We start from the raw sequence: 15,507 nt of genomic DNA on the forward strand, positions 1-15,507 counted from the left end.
GAGAGTTGAGCTGCTCTCCCACCCGGATCCGGCACCACCGAGGCTTTAGGAAGCGACTCGCTAATCTTAAAAGGCTTCAGCTTGAAGAGATGCAGCAGCCGGGATTGCTCGGAGAGTGGCTTTTTACCCTTTAATTAACACATAAACACATGGAAATGTGGAAGGGGGATTAAAATAAAAGTCTGGGGGAGCTGAAACGAATCTAGAGCATTACTATAAATTAGAAGAGATTTAAGGAACCGAGGACTGGCTAAGCCCGGGCACCGCTTTAATGGGATCTCACCTCTGGGCACTTTCATCTCCCACTTTCATCTCTCTTCCAGCAACTTCTTTGGGAAGAACCAACCTCTGGGCGCTCGCCCTCACCGGCGGGCAGACCTTTCCCCGCTGCGGCTCTCCTCGCCACGATGCCACTGCCGCCCCGGTGACCATCAGGCAGGGGAGAGCATTTGCTGCTACACAGAAATCAAGCAGGAACAACCATGATGAGGTTTTTTCTCCCCGAAAAGGTGGGTCATCTCATTCGAAGAGCCTGGAGATCACCTGGAAGCACGAGCACCCCAATGGGGAAGCCCCACCGGGCCCGTGCCGGTCAGCAGGACATGGCACCGCTCCCGCTTGGGTCCTGGCGAGCCCAAAACAGGTCTCGGAGCATCCTTTGCTCTCCGGAGCTCGCACTCACGCAGCGGCGAGGACACCCCAACCGTAGCCAACCCCACGGGAGATCCTCTGCCCAGCGAGCCATCCCGCATGGGGACGCGGGGCAGCCCTGGGGATGCCGATGGCTGGCTGGCACGTCTCCCCTAAATAAAATCCATTCTGGCACGGACGCGGGCTGGGCCGGTGCCGAAACTGGCGCCGGGCACGTGCCGGGTACCAGGGCTGCTGCTCCATCCTGCTCCCCTCGCTGCGCTCTTGAAAAGATTAAAAAAAAAAACAGAGCCCCACTCCATCTCATTAAGAAAGTAAACACAAGAGCCGTCTAAGTGTCTAATTAAGCTTCTAATTAGTCCCTGCTTGTTACTAATGCAAATTAGATTACGCCGCTTAACTACAGCATGTCCACAACACCCTTGTTAATTGCGGCCTTTTGAAATTAAATTACTCCCTAATTAGCATATCAAAGCCATTGATTCGGAGCCAGGAAAGATGAGGGCAGGAGGAAGCCGAACGCCAAGTTTTGTTAATCAGGGACGTCTAATTAAATAGTGACGTGGTGCACGGGGGCTCCAGCCTCGCTGCTCGGGAGCCGCATGTGTGGGCCCATGAGGATGCTGAGCGGGGCAGCACCCTCGGTGGGTGCTGGGTGGGTGGGTGCCGGTGGTCTGCACCCAGCATGGGTCACCGGTGCCGTGCCGGAGCATCCCTGTGGGTCGAGGTGCAGGTCCAGCACCCGCATGCTGCAGCGAGCGAGGCTGGGGGGCGAAGCCCCCGTGGAGCTACGCCTGCTGCTGCTGTGCCAGGATCTGGCCCTGGCAGCAGGGAGAGAGGTTACAGCAGACCCCCATTTCTAATCCCTCTCAAAAAACTTGCTTGCCTTCCACCCAACGTGTCGCAAATGGGAATCCAAAAACACTCCGAAATGCGGACGCTGCCCCGCAGCCCCCCGTGCCCATGGGGACAGGGTCTGTCCCCCTCCGCAGCCCCGTCAGGGCACCCCCAAAATCCTCAGCGACGCACACAGGAGCGGAAGCGAGGACAGGCAGGGCTGGGAACAGGCAACAGCATCTCTCACCTGTAGGACCCCAAATCCAGCTTGGCACAAGAACCCCTCACCACGATGGGATGGGATGGATGGGGTACATGGCACTGGGGGGGGGGACGCCCGTGCCGCTGGCCCTGGCACCAAATCACCCCGTGTCAGGGCACCAGACCTGGGGGATCAGTCCCCCACCAGCCATGGGGAGCCCACGGAGAAAACACCCCCACCTACACCCCCCCATGCCAGCGCCCTGCGGGCACCCACGAGTGTCCAGCACAGATTTGTTGTTTGGAGAACACAAACCCAGCTCCCCATCCCCAAGCAGGCACACCCCCAGTGCTCACTCCAGTTATCGCCAAACTCCCCCAAAACCTCCAGCCCCAAATTTGCGACGGGACATAAACAACAGAGGCACCAGGGAAGAGTCTGGATCTAAAAGTCACCAGGTAGATTCACTCCAAGGGGAGTAAAACCAAAGTGAACGCCTATTTTCTAAGTTATTTCAATAACTTCCTGAATGACCCAGTTCTTTAAATTTTATAACTTTTCCTCTCTCTTTTTTTTTTTTTTTGTTTAAAGAGGTGGGAAGGAAAAAAAAAATAAAGGGATGAAGATTGGAAAAGTTTAATAGAGGGAGAAAAAGTCTATTAAAAAAAAAAACTGTAGGCAGCTCGTCTCGGGGGAAGAGTTGAAATATTAAAGAAAGGAAAATCGCTTCTCCGGCTGCTGAGACAGAGGAGGAGAATAGAGCGGCTTTAAGAGAAGGAGCCGTGCGCTTTTAATTGAAAAGAGGGAGATTCAAATGAAATATCCAATATCCCCTGTTAAAGAAAGGAAGAAAGACGGACCCTGGCTGCTTCGCTACGCCGAGAAATTGCTACAGCCCCAACTTTCTGCCTCCGAAGTTATAGGAAAGAGGGATGAGAGAAAGGAAGGGGGAAAAAAGGGTCTTTCATACAAGAGGAACTCAAGGGAATGGGGGAGGAGGGTGGGAAGAGCGACCAAGTTTTATTCATTTATTTTATGAGTAAAAATAATACAAAAAAAGAAAAGGCAGAGTTTTACAACGTCGCGGTGTTTGGAAGCAGCAGAAGGGAGAAGAGAGGGGGGGAAAGCCACTAAGAACAGAAGGGCCAGCTCCAACCACCCGCCGCACAAGCCTCTCTCCCAACGAGATTCAATTAATTGATAACAAGAGGCATCAAATTAATTTTTCAAGGATGTTAGATTTTGATGAAGGAAAAAATCTCTCTGATTTTAATCGGGGCGGCGTTTAAAAGGCATAAATGAATATCCCTTTCTAATCATCTGAGGCGCCGAGGAAGCACCAAGCGGTTAACGTGAAAATTCAAATCGTTTAATTAGGGGGGGCCGAGGGGAGGTGGCCATGGTGGGGGAAGGGGACCCGGGTTTTTCTTTTAAAAAGAGCTTTATGAAGAAATTATTTTAAAAATTATTTCTTTCAAGCATCTTTGCTCTCCTCCCCCTGCCCTGAAACGCAGACGCACTTGTGCAAACGCATCTCAGAGGTTCTTCTTTTGAATAGAGACCATTCCCCATCACAATCTAATTAACAAAAATGATAATGAATAGGGTGGGGGAAAAAAAATTCATAGAGAACCAAAAAAAAAAAAAAAATACTCCAAACTCCCAGGAAAAAAAAAATAAAACCAGGAGGAAGAACGTGTCGTTTCCCAACACGCACAACTCGCTGTCGAGAGCCGCTCTGCGCTTCCACATGGGATGGGGATTTTAAGACACAGGGGATTTTCAGCACAACCCCCTCCCCAAAATACTATTAAAATAATTAAAAGCATCTCCCATCGCGGCGTGAGATGTGTTTGCAACCAAAGCGGAGCCCGAAGGCGGCGGGTGCAGGGACCGGCACGGCAGCGCGGGCCGTGGTGTGCGTGTGTGCACACACACGTGCACATGTGTACACACATACACACGCGTGTGCCCATCCTGTGGTCAGAGCAAGGCTCCCCAGCATCACCCCCCAGCCCAGCACCAGCGGCCAGGTCCATCCCCACCAGCTGCGGGCACACGGCTGGCATCGCACCAGCGTTTTGCACAGGCTCCTCCCGGTAAATCCCGACCCGGGTTGGTCTCTGCCCGCGTGCCCAGCGGCACACGTCCCACCCAGCCTTCCCGCTGCAGAGCCCTGAGCCCACCCGGGGCACACACAACACGCCCCACACATGCAAAATCACCTCCATCCCTTGGCACGCAGACAGTCCCATGCTCACGGGTATCCCCATCAAGGCACCTGCCTACCAGAGCCTCGGGCACCCGAGGAAGAGGAGGGCTCTTCCTCTCGGCTCGAGCCATGAAGGCTCCCAGGGCGGAGGAAGGCTCCCAGCAAGGGTGTGTGCATGGAAGCTCTTAAATAAAAATAAAAATCAAGCTGCAGGAGCTTCCCCCACCCCATCCCTTCAGAGGAGGCTGCGAAGGGCAAGGGCAGAGCCAGGGAGGAAGACAATGACCTGGAGCAGGTGAGGGACAAACCGGAGCAGGGCGAGGAGTGACGGCGGGGCCATCGGCGCGAGGGACCCGGCGCTGGGACACAAGCTCCCACGTCACACCCCGAGCGAAATTTTCCAGCTGAGTTTGCGTGAAGCCAGGCTGGAGGTTGCTGAAGGTCTCTTCTGGCCTTTAAATAATCCAGAGGGGAGGGAAAAAAAAGTCACGGTGCCGACTGAACAGGAGGGAGGAACTCAGATGCCGCAAGTTTTCCCAGACTCCGTCATGTTTGTGCAAAAACTCATCCAGAAAACGCTCTATTTAACGCGCTCCCCGCTGCACATTGATGCTTTCCACTGCAAATCCCATTCCTATGCAGGAAGAGGCCTGGTTTCCATCCAGAAATTATGCTGCTCACGAGGACGGAGAAGAAAAAAAGGCGGTGGGGGGGAGAACTATCCTTGGGCGTTTTCAAACTCCTGGTCTGAAGTCCATTTTTTTGCATCCAAATCAGAGGCAAGCGTGACCCGAGGCCGGCTCCGTCTCGCAGCCACCGCCAGAGCTGGTCTCAGCGCTTCCAACCAACCTTCCTGATTTTATTTCTGCACCGCTTGGCTCCATCTCACACGGACTCAACATCTCCTGGTCTGTGCCCTCTTCTCGGGGACAGCATCCTTCTCCAGCACCCTTTGCCGGGGCATCCCTTGGCTGTGGCTGCAGCAAGAGCATCTCCCCTGCGTTCCTGGTCCACATCTCCGTGGTCCCACCATCCCTCTGGACCGCTGCCAGGTCGGCACATGGGAGGGTGATCTGGTCCCACAGCGTCACTTCGGTGTCACCCACGGCATTCCCAGGTCACGCCGATCCATCCAGGCTCCCGCACCCAGTGTGCCCCCAGAGCTCAGCCCTCACCAGACCGCACATGGGGACACAGCACCCTCCCAAATCCGGGCAGCACATCCCCGCTTTACGGATTGGGATGGAGCTACGGCAGGATGAAGCGAATCGACAGGAGTCGTGCAGCAAACCTGGGGCAGGGGTGATTTGCACCCCCCAAATCCCTACTCATCCCAGGCAGCGGGCGATGCTTCCTCCTGAGAACAGCGAGATCCCCCAACCAGCCCAGCTTCAGGGTGCAGAGGCACCCAAGGGCAGCACGCAGGGGGTTGCTGATGCTCCTGGCCAGGAGTGACCACGCTGTGGTGGCCAAGGAGGCCACTGGCACCTTCCCACTGGTGTGGGACAGACAGCGCCGTGCAAACCCCAGGGATTATTACCATTAACGTGGTGTTAGATACATCCTCATTGCAAAGCACACTTGAAAAACTGTGTTCGTTTCCCCCCTCCATCCCTCTTATAAATAATCCTCGTTCTTTAAAATATTAGTTTACGATTCACCGACTGCCAGCTGTAACACCCCACACCTCGGCTGCCAAGGCCCTGTGAGCACCCATGGGTGCCGAGGCAGAAAGGGGCTCTCCCATCCCCAAAGCACATCCCCCTCCCGGGTGGGCACCAAGCGCTTCCCACGTTGTAGGGCGCGGTGCCGTGGGTTTGTCATCAGCCCCCTCAGTCAGGGCACCGACCCAGGGGACATCCCGCTTCCTCCCCGGACCACAAATCATCACACCAGGGTGCGGGAAGGCAACACCACCAGGATGCAGCATCAGGAAAGACACAGAGCTGACACAGACCAGGTCACCGACTCCTGCAGGGACACGTCCCACCTCCCTGACCCCCCACGAGCCCTCGGTACCTGCCCGTGCCGGCAGCCCCGGCCCCACATCCCCGGCCAGCCCCAACGCAGACGACAGCTCCTGCCTGCTGCCAGGAATTTTAAACCACCGATTATTATTTTAAACCTCCAGCTAAACCCAGCAGCTCCCCGCTCCTTCCCAGCCCCAGGGCGATTCCTGGAGCATTTGTATCTGCAACAGCGAGGACCCGCGGGGATCTCCGCTGCGGTCGGAAAGTACCAATCCTGCCATGACAGATGTGTGTCCCCTCTGAGGGTGTCCCCTCCATCCCTCTCCCAGCCCGACAGACACAGCCATCATCTCCTCCCGCAGCACCCCAAACCTACAGTGGGGCTGATGCTCCCACCGCCGGCATCCGCAGCTCCGGCACACCGGGTGACCAGATGGCACCAACCCTCCCCAAAGCCCAACATCAATCCCCAAACGAGCCTTCTCGCTCATTAAACTTCATCTCCTTGCATTTCTAAACAGACTGGCCTTTTTATCAGGGAGTATTTTAAAACCACCAGCTCTATAACCCAGGGGGAAATCGCTCCGGCGCTGAAGCCGCTCAGTTTTCACCCGGGTGATGCTGGTGTCGGCACCGGTGCGATACCTGCGCGGTGTGGGAACAAGGCGGCGTTTGATGCGCGGATGGGGCTGCTCCGACAGTCCCCAAGTTTGACCCAGATTTAGAGCCGCGGCTCCACTTCCCAGGGAAAAGGACATCGTTCAGGGCTCGAGCAGCAAGGGAAAGACTTCAAGGGATTTTTGAAGCAGGCCCTAAAAGCCGACTCTGCCTCGCTGGGTATAAATAAAAACCTGGTTTAAAAGGAGAAGCGTAAATAACCCAAATGGAGCCGTGCCGACCCCGACATGCTGCACCCGGATGGTCCTGAGCATCCTTCAGGGCGGGCAGAGCCCGGCCCTGGGGATCCATCCCAGTCCCCGCAGCACCGAACGCTGCTGCCAGGGCGAGCAGAGGAGCCGGGGAAACTCCGACCCTAATTTCAGCACAAATCTTCTGCTTGTTGCTACAGCAAGAGAGATGAAACGAACCTCATCTCACACCTCGGGAGCGGAGCTCGGGCAGAAATGCCTCAAAATCCCTCCCGGGGGGTTTCTCCAGCACGCTCACAACCCCCCATCCTCACCAGGACGGGTTTTAGGACATTTTCCTTTAGCTGTTTTTCTCAGAGGCGCGTTGACTGGGCATCACCCCTGCCCAAAACACACAACAAACCCCAAATTTGGGGAGATTGTCCCCAAGACTGCATAGATGCCTCCGCAGGCTGGACGAGCCCTCGAGGGGCACTTGGGGGCTGGCACTCACTTGCCCACCCTGTACACAGCAGCGATGCCCCACGCTCTGCAGCCCCCATATCCCTGCATAGAGGGGCCAGGAAGCGAGGAGAACCCCATCCACGTCCCCCTGCACCCGGTCCACGTCAGGGACCTTTTCTCTCGCCACTTGTGTGCCCCCCAACCCTCCCGAGCAATCCCCAGGGCTCCTTCAGCTGGGCACGATGTGCAAAATGCTCCCTGAACCCCCCGCTGATGGATCTGCCGGGGTTTTGCAGGCACCCGAGAAGCGACGTCCGATCTCGACCCCTTCCCAGGAGGCGACGGAGCCCAGCTCCGAGGACAGAGGGGACCCCGCACCCAAAAGCGCCAGCAACCCCCACGTGAGCCTTTCCCAGGGCGGAGCCTTTCCACTTGGCTCAGCGGGTGCCTTCAGTGGTTTTACCCCCACCCATGGGGGTCTGCTGCAGAAGCCAGGACAGCTCTGACCCCAGCCAGGTTGGCAGGGGTGCAGGATCAGGCCCCGCGCACCCCAGCCCGTCCCTTCCTCTCCTTCACCTGCACACGGGAGCGACGGCTCCGCTGTCAAACCCACACCCCCCCACAAGCAGCACCCTACAAACCCACCCCCAGTGCTGGAGGGGTCAGAAGGACGGGAACGGGACCCACTGCGGGGTCAGGAGCAAGGCACGAGTGCCCCAGTCCGTGGGTTCTGAGACAAACTGGGAGCGATGGGACGTGCAGCAGCACCCTCCTCCTCCTTCCCCCAGCCCCACGGCAGGGGACAAACGCCCCTTTTGTTTTCCAAATGAGAAATCATTTGAGGTTTTAATTTATTAACAGCAAACATCTGTGCCAGGCAGAGCGGTCGCAGCCCGGCTCCCCAGACCCTGCTCCCAGCTGAGCTGAAGCCACGGCAGCAGGAGATGGGGAGGGGGAGACCCTCCCCTGCCCATAAAACAAACCACATCCCACCGGGATCCCGCTGCAGAAATGCAGAATAAAAGTAGGACCGGTCAGAAGCAACTTGAAAGCGTAAATACTTTGGAAACAACCCCGGAAAAGGGGCAAAGATGGAGACGGCGCTTTATAAAGGCCGTGGCTTCACCCCCACCTCAATCCATCTCGGCAAAATAAGGATTTTTTTGCAGCTACACCTGGCACAGCACGATTTCAAAATCCACGTTTCCTGCCACACAAGTTATGGGACACTCTCCCCCCACATACTGTATTTTCTCCCCTTCTTCTATTTTTAATAAGCCCAATGATGCCGTATCTGTACTCCAGCTCTGAGTTACCCCACGCTCCGGGGAGTTTCCCTCCCACCATCAGGTCTGGCCGCATCCAGGAGGGATCAGCCAGGGGAATTTGGTCTCTGGAGGAAGGACCCAGCCCGCTGGGTGACGGGAAACCCTCTCGGTGGCACAAAGCATCCCACCACCTCCCTCCTCCTGCCCTCCCAGCTGGGAGCCGGCACAGGGATGCGGGGCCACAGGATGCTCAGCGGTGCTGGCCCCTCACTGGGTACGTGGAGCTCCCCTGGGAGAAGGGGGGAGATGTCCAAAGGAAAAAAATTGTGCTGTTAAAAGGCGTTTTGGTTTTGTGCTCAGAAGCAGTGAGTTTCGGGGTGCACTTTGCTGGAGCAGCCCAAAAGCCAGCGCAGCCTTTGCAAAAGGGCTCCCGGTGCCACACGGCTCCGTGGCAAAGCGGCTGCCAGGACACAGCCCAAGTGGCACCCAGATAGGACACGACCCCATACGGGCATCCCCAGGTCACTGGAGAGGGTATTCCCCTCCCCAATACAAGGTCTCTGCCCATCAACCCCTGCCCAAACCCAGGTCCAGTTCAGCCAAAAACTCCTGATGCTCAACAAAAAACTCCTCCATCGCTTCTAGGTATTTCTTGCCCTAAGTCATCCCCCCAGCCCCAAGGCCGTGGGTGGCTCCTCCAACACCCTCGTGACCACCCTAAGCCTCAAACAATGCTGCAGTGGGGCACCTTCCCCCTGTCCTGGAAGGCAGCAAGATGTCCCCTGCCATCCTGGCCAGGCCTTTCCTTCCCCCAGCACCTGGGGGTGATGCCATCGGGCAAGCCAGGAGCTGAGGTGCCCCCGAAGCCTCTTGCCCCTGCAGGGTTTGGGGACAGTCCTCCAGCCAGGAGCATCCTCCTAGCAGCGCCCAGGACCACGTGGCCAAAGCAGGATCGCCGGTGCCAGAACCCCATCCTGCGGTGGCCAACCCAACTGATCCTGGCACGTCATGGGTGGCACCCAACCAAGCCACGAGCGAGCCGCCCCCCACGCCAAGAAGCACCAGCAGAAACTCTCTGGGCAAACACAGCCCCACTGTGGGCAACGTGCCGGCCACCAAAGCCGAGGGGCCACCAGGAAGAAGGGACATTCCTGGGCAGATGGGATCCCAGCGCATCCTTCGCCCACGAGCACAAGCCCTAGCCTTGTATTTTGCATTAAGCAACCTACCTCGAGCCTTCCTCCACTGTCCCTCTTTTCTAAGGCTGAAGACACCTCCTACCAAGCCTGTGACAGCTTCTCCTAGGTGGTCCCCATCCAGATCTCGCTACAGGCAAACAAATAAAGGACAGTTGCCGGTTCACAGATGCAAGACGAGCAGGCAAAAAGAAAATCACTCACCTAAAATCTATGGCTTGTGGAATAAACCGAGACTCGGAGGAAGACAGTGAATGGCCAAAGGGTTTGGGGTCGGGGCTTGGACGGCTCCCGGCCCCCGAGGCGACGCTGCAGCGTGGTGGGAAGCGCTCGCTGCCCCGCACGGCACCGCTGCTGGTTTATGCCTTTATTGGCCTCGACGCATTTAAATCCCACTAGATAAACCCAGCTCTGCCGGCAGCCCAAGGTGTGTTGAAATAAGTTGTTTCAACACCGGCCGCGGCCCCGTGTTCGTTCAAACCGGAGCATCGGTGCCCGAGCGAAAACACCCCCCGGGGCCAGCATCTCCCCGAGCCTCGGGAGCTGCCAAACAGCCCGCACAACACACGGAGCACATACCCATCACACGGGGGTCTTCCTCCTCCTCCTCCTCCTCCCTGGGGGGCCGTAGCTCCCCTGCTCCTCACCAGCCCCAGGACCATCCCGGTGCTCCCCAGCCCCGGGACCATCCCGGTGCTCCCCAGCCCCGGCTGGTGCCAGCTCCGCACTGAAGCTGGTCACGTGGAGGAGGTTTGCAATGAAGCAGAATAAACAGCTTCCAAATCACCTCCAAACCAGGCCCCCTCGACTGGATTCTTTCCTCCTCCTCTAGTACCTTAAAATTCTTTTTGCACATTTCCATGGTTCTGTAAGCGATCTTCCAAAAAACAAGTTTTATTACGGCACCTTTCGCTTCCGATGAACATACCCAGGAGCCCCCGGCAGAGCCGAGCCACCAGGACCAGAAGAATTTCCTCCCACTTCACAGCCACCCTCCCCTATTTTACTAAAAAATAAACGTGTTTTTGCTGCTAATCCGGACGCGGCGGCGCAGGAGGAAGGTTTCCGCCAGAACACGCCGCAAAAGACTTGTTGCCAACTTGCCAGGGCACAAGAGCCGGGCGGCAAGTGTCGCCTGGGGCTGGCGAATGCCGACACGGGCTCGCCGTACCCCAGCTCACCGCTCGGCAGAGCATGTTGCAAACACACGGTGGATTTTTTTTTTTGTTTTTAAAAATAAATTAAGAGCGGATCCCGACTGCCCGTGCCAAGCGCTTCGCACACGCCGGGCTCCTTTCCCTGGGCATCCAGGTACCGTTACAGCCACCCCCGTGCCCACGGCTGCCGGCGCAAGGCATCGCAATCCCTTAACGACTTCCCTCCGTCTCCATCCCCACGTCTAATCTCCTCTCCAGCAGCATCTTTATAAAATAAAACACAGCGGACGGACGGGTCGTGTTTTCCTCCGCAGCATCGCGTTGCCGACCTCCGAAGGGAACAGCGTTCCTCCTCCGCTCCTTCATTCTTCCCTTGCCCTGATGCCGTTCCGCTCGCAAACACGTTTTTGTCACGGGCAGCCCGATTACCAGCAACATGTTTTTATCACAGAAACTCGCTTATGTGATTGCCAAAAGGGGTTTAAATTAGGAAAAGTTTAAAAAAAAACACCCCAAGCAGCACCTTCGCTGTATTTTATACAACGAACACTTGCAGCGTGTGGAAAAAAAAAAATTAGGAAGTTTTTCAAGCTGTGCCCGGCCCCATCTTGATCTACAAGTTATATTTGACTTTAAAAGGTGCAGCACAGGGAGCAGGGGGAGGGGGGAAGGTTTTGCAAGATAAGATGGGTGCGAGCCCTTCCCCGAGCCTCTCGCCCATCAGCTGGCCAAAGGGGTGAGCAGGGCCAGCCCCACAGGGTCACAAGCCGGACGGCAACTCCCTGCACAACTGATGTCCCTGGTTTTATTCTCAAGCGAGCAGCTACCCCTGTACTTCTCTCAGGTGCACGGGGGTCTCCAGAAGCGGCACGTGGAGGATTTTGACATCTTCCGAGGCAAACACGTAGGTTCCCAAGCTCCAAGTACATCTGCAGTTTTATTTCCCCCTTTTTTCTAACACAGAGCTCGTCCCTCGGCAGGGAAGATGCCCACAGCGCATCCCTCCCGGGGCAGGACCAAGCCCCCCCGGATGGGTTTGCGAGGAGCCCCCCCTGCCCCACGTAACCCCCGCGGCCGCACCAGAGGAGCTGGAAATCAAAGAGGACGGGACTGGAAATTTCAAGTTTCCAGGTCCAGAAGTGGCAGGTGACGCCGCAGCGGCAGCAGGGTCATCTCTGGAGCCCTGGTGCAGAGCAGAGGATAACCCCAGGATGGCCCCCGCGGAGGAGGTGGGACCCCCCCACACCCCCGGGGTGATGCTGGGGTGCGAGCAGCGTGGAGCATCCCCACGACCCCTCCACAAACCACCTGCCAGCCACAACCCGGGGGCTCTCCCGTGCTTCAAAACCACCGTGGGGAAGGGGGACGAAGGGGGACAAGTGGTGACAAAGGGGACAAACCCCCCCAGCCCTCCCCTCCATAAATAACAGAACGTCCTGCAATACTTCAGGCCACCCAACCCCGCTCTGCAGCGGGGGACGCGACGCAAAGAGCCATAAACGTGTATTACTTTTAAACGAGCTGAAGGACCTCGGGGCTCTCCTGCCTTTCTCCGGTGGGAAGAATGAGCCCCGTCCGCGGCGGGGGGCACGGCTCGCCCCCCACTTCGCTGCTACAAAGGCAAACCCAGCACCGCACCTCTCCTCCTCCGCTCTCCCCGCCGGACCAACAAGAAAAGAGGAAAGGGGGGGGCGGAAAAATAAAAATAAAAGGAGAGCAAACCCTGAAAGGCAGCGCCGTGCCCCCCGCTCTCCCCCAGCCCCACACAAACATCAGCACACTCAAAGCATCTCCCTCTCCAGCGGCAGAAAAGAAAAGCTCCCGGGATCTCCGGGCAGCAACTTCACAACTGAGTGCACTCGCATTCCTGCCGGGTTATGAGGAGAGAAAGGGCGAGGGCCCGGAGCAGATATTTTAGTGTCACTTGATTTTATACATTGCACAGATTTTTTTTTTTTCCCCCTCCAAACACACCCCGCTCTCCCCTTCCCAGCGAGGATGTAAAACCCACGGTCACCCATCTCTCCCGGAGGGCAGGGAGGCAACTGGGGCTGGACACGGCGGTTACAGATATTTTTTTATATATATATATATTTTTTTTTCATGTCTGAGTATCAGCCCCCCCTCCTCGCCTGCCCCCAGCAGCATCTTTAACCCGTTTTATTTCATTTCACTCTCTTTGCTCAGCCCTCTGCCCCCCCCAGCCCTCCCCTCTCCCCACCGTTCTCCATCGCATCCTCCTGCCCTCGCCCCTTCCCCAAACCAGCGAGCGGGGGGCACCCACCGCTCCCCCGACCCCACTGGGTGACGCATCCCTGGGGCACACAGGTTAAAGGGAGGGGGGCATTTTCCATGCTGACCCCGTTTCTCCCCCCCATCGAGTCCGACTCCGCGCCGTGGGACAGGGCCGGTTTCTGGGAGCGATTTGGTTTTTACCACGGGAACGATGCTGAGAGCGGAGGCACCCCCGTCCCCACGCCAAAGAGCCCAGCTAAAGGAGCTTGGGGTGGGACGGGGAGGGAACCCACAACAAAAAAACACGCAACAACTAATAAATTAATATTTAAAAAAAGAAAAAAAAAAAACACACAGGGAGCATCTCACCCCAGGAGCTCCTGGCCATCACTTGAAGCAGAGGGAGCGGGAGGGCTCGGGCAGGCTCTTCCCCACCTCGCCCCCAGCCCCGGCACCACAAAGGGCAGAAGAAAGGCAGGAGCCACCCAGGGCTCCGCAGCCCTGACAAAAGCTCAGCACAGGAAATTTTGGCCCTTCTCCCCCCCCACGTATCCCCCCTTCCTGGTTGGATTTAAGCAACCTAGAGGGGGGAGAAGAAAGAAAAAAGGGGGGGAATGGGGTAAATTTCCCAAACCTGATTCTTCATCCACCCACTCCTTGTTGGATTTTTCAACGGACTTTTAAGGGGGGTGGGAATTAAAAAAAAATAATAATAATAAATTAAGAGTTAGATTTCACAACAGCCCGAGACTTTCCTACATTTAATCGAGAAGACGAGGAGGCACGAAAGGGAACGCGTCCACACAAACACACACACGGACCAGGGTCACGCCGCCCGTGCAAGACACATGTTGGGTTGATTTAACATCAAATGCCTGTTCTCCAGCGTAACACATTTCTCGTGTAAATTTTTAACGCACAAGAAGAAATTTGTAAAAGTAAATCCTGCTTCTGGTTTGGGTTAAAAACAACCCAACATTTCAATACAGAAACTAATAACATTTTTATTGTATGCCCCACAGCTTTACAATGCTTGCGGAAAAGCGAGGTCTTAATCCGATGCTAAGTTGGTTCTGAGCAGGGTAAAAAAGGCAAATCTCTGGGTATCGCGGTCTCACAGCAAGACAGATGAGGATGGAAGAGCTGCCTGAAGCCGAGGAGCAATCCCAGGCAGGAATTCGGACACGAATTCCTCTAGGACTATATTAAGAAAAGCCAAAAAATCCCAGCGCAAGTTTTCAAAGCGGCCACTTCCCGACCACCACTCTGAGTTTGCAGATGCCTGTGAATTATTCCTGCTCTCCCCTACGTACATTTTTTTATTCGCATTTAAAAGTGCACAGGAGGGGAGACAGGGAGACAGCCCTTCACTTATTTTTTTTTTTTAAAGGAAAAGAGAAAAAGAATGACTCCCAAATGGAAAAAGAAAACCCAATTACACTCCACTTGTTCTCTCCTATACACACCTCCGAAACGTGCCTGCCAACTCAAAACAGATTTCCTACCACCAAAAGAAATACTCGGAGCAATCCGCTGCTAACGCAGCACTTTCTGAAGTGCTTTTCTTTTTTAGCAGGAGAGGGGGAGAGGGGAGAAGAGACAGAGGCGCGTTTGTTTATCACACAGACGAGGGAGATGGATCGGGGAAGAATAGAAATATCTGAACTTTGCCAGCGCCAGGGCTGGGAGAGCATCTCGCAACGAAGGCGGACACCGGGGTGGGAAGGGGATGAAAGAGGCTGATCGGGGGCTCCCACCGACCCGCCGCCAGCTTCGCTAAACGATTTTTGCCCGGGAATTTCTCAGCTCCCAGAAGACGACAGCTCCGTAATAAAAACTCTTTCCAAACACATTATTATTGCCGATATTATTAGTAGCCGCTGCCGGCAGGGTCCCAGCCAGCCCGCCGAGACCTCCCGCAGGCAGCGGGCATGGCGTCAAGGTTACAAAGACCCCCCCCAAACCCTTGAAAAACCCACCCCAACCTCGCTCCCCTTCCAAACAAAGACACACCAAAGCCTCTCAAACTTTGCAAGCGGGTGAAACGCAGGCACGGGCGAAACGCGGGGCAGGGCTTCGCCGCGCAGCCGGTTGCCGTAATCCCAAACCCGAAATCCAAACCTGCGGGAATTTCTGGGGAATATCCTCCAGCTCCATGCCAAGCCGGTGCATTTGTCCTCCTCTCTCCCCTCACCTTGCAGTTGGGGTTATTATTTTAGACACGGCGGAGGATTTCCCAGGGCGCTGCTGGAGCGACAGCCGGGCTGGCTGCAGGTTGACGGCGGCGGCTGCTGCTTCTCCCAGCAATTTCAAAACTTGGGGCTGACTTACTTATTTATCTCAAAGGAGGTAATCGCACCCGCTGGGCCCCCCCTCGCCGGCACAGAGCGGCGGGGCTGGGGCTGAGTTAAAAAGCAATGGCGGGGGGAAGAAAAAAAAAAAAGGGAAAATAACCCACCCGAGCAG

The sequence above is a fragment of the Nyctibius grandis genome, chromosome 27, assembly GCF_013368605.1.
Source record: "Nyctibius grandis isolate bNycGra1 chromosome 27, bNycGra1.pri, whole genome shotgun sequence".
NCBI classification, from domain to species: Eukaryota; Metazoa; Chordata; class Aves; order Nyctibiiformes; family Nyctibiidae; genus Nyctibius; species Nyctibius grandis.